This window comes from Bos taurus, chromosome 10 (assembly GCF_002263795.3).
Source record: "Bos taurus isolate L1 Dominette 01449 registration number 42190680 breed Hereford chromosome 10, ARS-UCD2.0, whole genome shotgun sequence".
Classification (NCBI taxonomy): Eukaryota; Metazoa; Chordata; class Mammalia; order Artiodactyla; family Bovidae; genus Bos; species Bos taurus.
In genome coordinates this window covers 65,910,210-65,916,227 of record NC_037337.1, presented here as the reverse complement: position 1 = coordinate 65,916,227, position 6,018 = coordinate 65,910,210, and positions in this window count along the sequence as shown.

Sequence of the window (6,018 nt, the reverse complement as noted above, 5' to 3'; positions counted from 1 at the left end):
CGCTCAAAGATGTATACATTAATGTTCATAGTTGCATTATTCACAATAGCCAAAAAAGTGGAAATGATCCAAACATCAGTTCCACAGACTGATGAGTGGATAGATAAAATGTGGTATGCCCATTCAACAGACTACTATTCAACAACAAAAAGAAACAAAAGTAACGGTCTACACTATAACACTGGATGAACCTCAAAGACATTGTACTTAATGAAGGAAGCCAGACATGAAAGATTGTATACTACATGGCTCTATTTATATAAAATGTTTAGAAAAGACAAGTCTATAGAAACAGAAAGTAGATAAATGGTTGTTGGGTTGAGTGGGAACAGAATCTAGCTGTAAATGGGCACATATTTTTGAGGTGAAGAAAATGTTCCAAATTTGGGTTGTGATGATTCTTGTCCAAAACTGTAAGTTTACTTTAAAAATCACTCAACTGTACACTTTAAAGAAAAGGTTGAATAAAAACAATAATGACTAACTTACCTGTATTCAAGAGTCTAAAAGTGCTTACATATGTTCTCTTATTAAACCTTCACAACAAACAATGTTGAATAGGTACTAGTATTATTCCCATTTTACAGATGAGAACACCGAGGCTTAGAATCATTAAATCATTCTCTCAGAGTCACATAGCTAATAAATGGTGGAGTGAAAACTCCAGTCCAGACTACTTTACTCAAGAGTTTAACTACTATGCCGCAGCACCCCAGAAGTTGTTCTTTACTATATATATGCCCTGAATTTGTCAGAGGTGTGGAAAAATAGGGACTCTCATCACTCTCTGTATAATCAGGCAGGACCTAGAACAGGCAGAAGCCCCAGGCCAGTTTCTTCAGAATGTAAGTAGCCTCAGCAATTTACCCTAAGTGCCACATAAATGTGTTTATTTTGTATATGTGTCATGGGCTTCCCTGGTGGCTCAGATGGTAAAGACTCTTCCTAGAATGCAGGAGACCCAGGTTCGATCCCTGAGTTGGGAAGATTCCCTGGAGAAGGGAATGACTACCCACTCCAATATTCTTGCCTGGAGAATTCCATGGATAGAGGAGCCTGGCAGGCTACAGTCCATGGGGTTCACAGAGAGTTGAACACAACTGAGTGACTAGCACACACACACATGACTCAAAATCCCACTGCACTTTAGAATCACATTCTCTTATACTGTAGCTGTTTACTTTCCTTGCAAGAATATAGAATGATTATCCAGGGTCACACTTGGGGGCTGTGAACAGCCTGTGTACCAGGCCTCCAAGCAAGTACCCTTTCCCCAGAGCATGGTGCCTTCCATGTCATGATAGAAAGTTTGACTCAATGACATGACAGCAATTGCTCTTAAAAGCAAAATAATTTTAGATAAAAAAGTTCCATTTTCAAGAACATGGAAATATAGACTAGAAGAACCCTGGGCTCATCATCTCTCACCTAGATTACCCAGTGGTGATATTCTGGCCTCCATGCAACCAGTCTGGCCCTAAGCATTCTCTAGGCTGTACCCTAAGTGGTTTTCCTGACCCTATCATGTCACTCCTCTCCTTAACAAGGACCACAGACCGAAGTCCTAACTCATTCATATGGACCCCTTTCACCTGCATAATCTTCCTACAGCCAAAATGGACTACATTCAGCTCCCTAAAATGTAATGTGCAGGCGGTGGGCCTTAGCACATGCTGTTCCCACAGACTTACCTAAGGTTCACTGGTTTTCCTAAATAAACAGGAAAACATCTGGACTCCATTTTCTGGCAAAATAAATTTTTTTCTGCTACCAAAGGAATGGCCTTAACCCTGTCTCACCTCTTCACCTGGATAACTCCTATTCAGCCTGCAGATCTCCAGCTCAGAACATCCTCCAGGACTCCTTCCTCTACCTCCAACAACGCCATCCCCAAGCATGGGTTAGAAGTTACACCTTGTGGCCCTTCCACGTCTCCTTGTCATCTGTTTCACTTTCCAGGCCACAACTCTGGGAAAGCAGATCTGTGGTCTGCCTTGTGCTTGGACGTACTCCCAGTGTCTGGCACACAGCACGCTGAAGGAAGTCTACGTATTTTCAATGGATGAAAGAATGACAAAAATAAAAACCACCATAGTGTAAAACTGGATTATCTTTTTCTCAAGTTTAATACATCCCATCTACAATCCATTCATGAGCTTTTGTCCTTCAACTGACCTTTTTGTAGGAAAACAATGGGATACAAAACATCTAGACGACTTGTCTGCCAAGTTGGCACATGGAGAGAACACACTCCCCCAGCAGCTCAGGCTCCTTGATAGGATGAGAGAAGATAAACTGCAATTTTTAACCAGGAAACAATTAACTTGATTGGTTTGATATCTTAGCATCTATTGTGTTCACTGGAAAACAGCAAAATGCAAAAACTGATCCATCCTAAATGCAGCTCTTAGATAATATGTTTATATATGAATAAGTAAGGACAGGCAGAGATAATGGAAAAATGAAAACAGTAACTTTGTCAGGGTTATAAAAGTGTAGATGATGTTTTTATTCTTTTGTTAGTTTTTGTTATCACACTATTGTTTATGCTATATATATACATACATATATAATTATAATTAACATTAAGCAGTTAATGTCTATATACCAGCTTAAACGTTGGGTCTCTTGGCAAATCATTAAATGTAATCAACAGAGTTGGTTGCTGTATTTCATTTCCAATAATAGAGCTCCCAGGGGCCCATGATGCAAATGTACCTGAGAATTTGCAAGAATCGTTAATAATATAGGCAATGGCACCCCACTCCAGCACTCTTGCCTGGAAAATCCCATGGACAGAGGAGCCTGGTGGGCCGCAGTCCATGGGGTCGCTAAGAGTTGGACACGACTGAGCGTCTTCACTTTCACTTTTCACTTTCATGCTTTGGAGAAGGAAATGGCAACCCACTCCAGTGTTCTTGCCTGGAGAATCCCAGGGATGGGGAAGCCTGGTGGGTCTATGGGGTCGCACAGAGTCGGACACGACTGAAGCAACTTAGCAGCAGCAACATGCACTGACCACTTAGTATGTCCAGACTTTTAATCTTATTATTAATTTTTTATCTTACTATCTTATTTAAGTTTTATCCTATTGTCTTCATTTTGCACAAAGAAAAAGCTCAGTTTAAAGAAGTTAAGGAACTGGCTCATAAGTTAAAAGCTAGAGTGACTGTTGATTTTACATGTGGATTTGGCTAGAGCATGGTGACCAGTTTGGTCAAACACTACTCTAGATGTTGCTTTGAGGTATTTTTAAATTAGAGTTTATAAACAGTTAACTTTAAGTAAAGTAGTATGTTGTTGTTGCTGTTGTTCAGTTGCTCAGTTGTGTCCCTACTCTGAGCAACATCATGGACTGCAGCACACCACACTTCCCTGTCCTTCACCATCTCCCAGAGCATGCTCAAACTCATGTCTATCGAGTCAGTGATGCCATCCAACCATCTCATCCTTTGCCGTCCCCTTCTCCTCCTGCCTTCAATCTTTCCCAGCATCAGGGTCTTTTCCAATGAGTCAGCTCTTTGCATCAGGTGACCAAAGTATTGGAGCTTCAGCTTCAGCATCAGTCCTTCCAATGAATATTCAGGACTGATTTCCTTTAGGATGGACTGGTTTGATCTCCTTGCAGTCCAAGGGACTCTCAAGAGTCTTCTCCAACACCACAGTTCAAAAGCATCAATTCTTCAGCACTCAGCCTTATATATGGTCACATCCATACATGGCTACTGGAAAAACCATAGCTTTGACTAGATGGACCTTTGTTGGTAAAGTAATGTCTCTGCTTTTTAGTATGCTGTCTAGGTTGGTCATTGCTTTTCTTCCAAGGAGTAAGTGTCTTTAATTTCATGGCTGCAGTCACCATCTGCGCTGATTTTGTAGCCCAAGAAAAGAAAGTATGTCACTGTTTCCATTGTTTCCCCATCTATTTGCCATGAAGTGATGGGATCAGATGCCACGATCTTCGTTTTTTGAATGCTGAGTTTTAAGCCAGCTTTTTCACTCTCCTCTTTCACCTTCATCAAGAGGCTATTTAGTCCCTCTTCGCTTTCTCCCATAAAGGTGGTGTCATCTGCATATATGAGGTTATTGATATTTTTCCAAGAAATTTTGTTTCCAGCTTTTGCTTCATCCAGCATTTCACATGATGTACTCTGCATATAAGTTAAGTAAGCAGGGTGACCATATACAGCCTTGATGTACTCTTTTCCCAACTTTGAACCAGTCTGTTGCTCCATGTCTGGCTCTAACTGTTGCTTCTTGACCTGCCTACAGGTTTCTCAGGAGACAGGTGAGGTGGTCTGGTATTTCCATCTCTTTAAGAATCTTTCACAGTTTGTTGTGATCCACACAGTCAAAGGCTTTGGCGGAGTCAATGAAGAAGTAGCTGTATTTCTGGAATTCTCTTGCTTTTTCAATGACCCAACAGATGTTGGCAATATGATCTCTGGTTCCTCTGCCTTTTCTAATTCCAGCTTGAACAACTGGAAGTTCACGGTTCACATATTGTTGAAGCCTCGCTTGAAGAGTTTTGAGCATTACTTTGCTAGGACATGAAATAAGTGCAATTGTGTGGTAGTTTGAGCATTCTTTGGCATTGCCTTTCTTTGGGACTGGAATGAAAACTGACCTTTTCCAGTCCTGTGGCCACTGCTGAGTTTTCCAAATTTGCTGGCATAATGAGTGCAGCACTTTCACAGCATCATCTTTTAGGATTTGAAATAGCTCAACTGCAATTCCATCACCTCCACTAGCTTTGTTCATAGTGATGCTTCCTAAGGCCCACTTGACTTCAGACTCCAGGATGTCTGGCTCTAGGTGAGTGATCACACCATCATGGTTATCTCGGACATTAAGATCTTTTATGTATAGTTCTGTGTATTCTTTTCACCTCTTCCTAATATCTTCTGCTTCTGTTAGATCCTTACCATTTCTGTTCTTTATTGAGCCCATCTTGCATGAAATGTTCCCTTGGTATCTTTAATTTTCTTGACGAGATCTCTAGTCTTTCCCATTCTATTGTTTCCCTCTATTTCTTTGCAACGTTCACTTAGGAAGGCTTTCTTATCTCCCCTTGCTATTCTTTGGAACTCTGCATTCAGATGCTTGTATCTTTCCTTTTCTCCTTTGCCTTGTGCTTCTCTTCTTTTCTCAGCTATTTGTAAGGCCTCCTCAGACAACCATTTTGCCTTTTTGCATTTCTTTTTCTTGGAGATGGTTTTAGATCACCACCCCCTGGTACAGGGTTACAAACCTCCGTCCATAGTTCTTCAGGCACTCTGTCTATCAGATCTAATCCCTTGAATCTATTTGTCACTTCCACTGTATAGTTATAAGGGATTTGATTTAGGTCCTACCTGAATGGCCTAGTGGTTTTCCCTACTTTCTTCAACTTAAGTCTGAATTTGACAATAAAGAGTTCATGATCTGAGCCACAGTCAGCTCCCAGTCTTGTTTTCGCTGACTGTCTAGAGCTTCTCCATCTTTAGCTGCAATGACTATAATCAATCTGATTTCAGTATTGACCTTCTGGTGATGTCCTTGTGTAGAATTGTCTCTTGTGTTGTTGAAAGAGAGTGTTTTCTATGACCAGTGCATTCTCTTGGCAAAACTGTGTTAGTCTTTGTCCTGTTTCATTTTGTTTTCCAAGGTCAAACTTGCATGTTACTCTTGACTTCCTACTTGTGCATTCCAGTCCCCTTTGATGAAAAGGACATCTTTTTTGTTGTTAGTTCTAGAAGGTCTTGTAGGTATTCATTGAACCATTCAACTTCAGCTTCTTCGGCATTAGTGGTTCTGGCATAGACTTGAATTACTGTGATATTGAATGGTTTGCCTTGGAAACAAACAGAGATAATTCTGTCATTTTTGAAATTGTACCCAAGTACTGCATTTTGGACTCTTTTTGTTGACTATGAGGGCTACTTCATTTCTTCTAAGGGATTCTTGCCCACAAGTATATATAATGGCTATCTGAAGTAAATTCACCCATTCCAGTACATTTTAGGTCACTGATTCCTA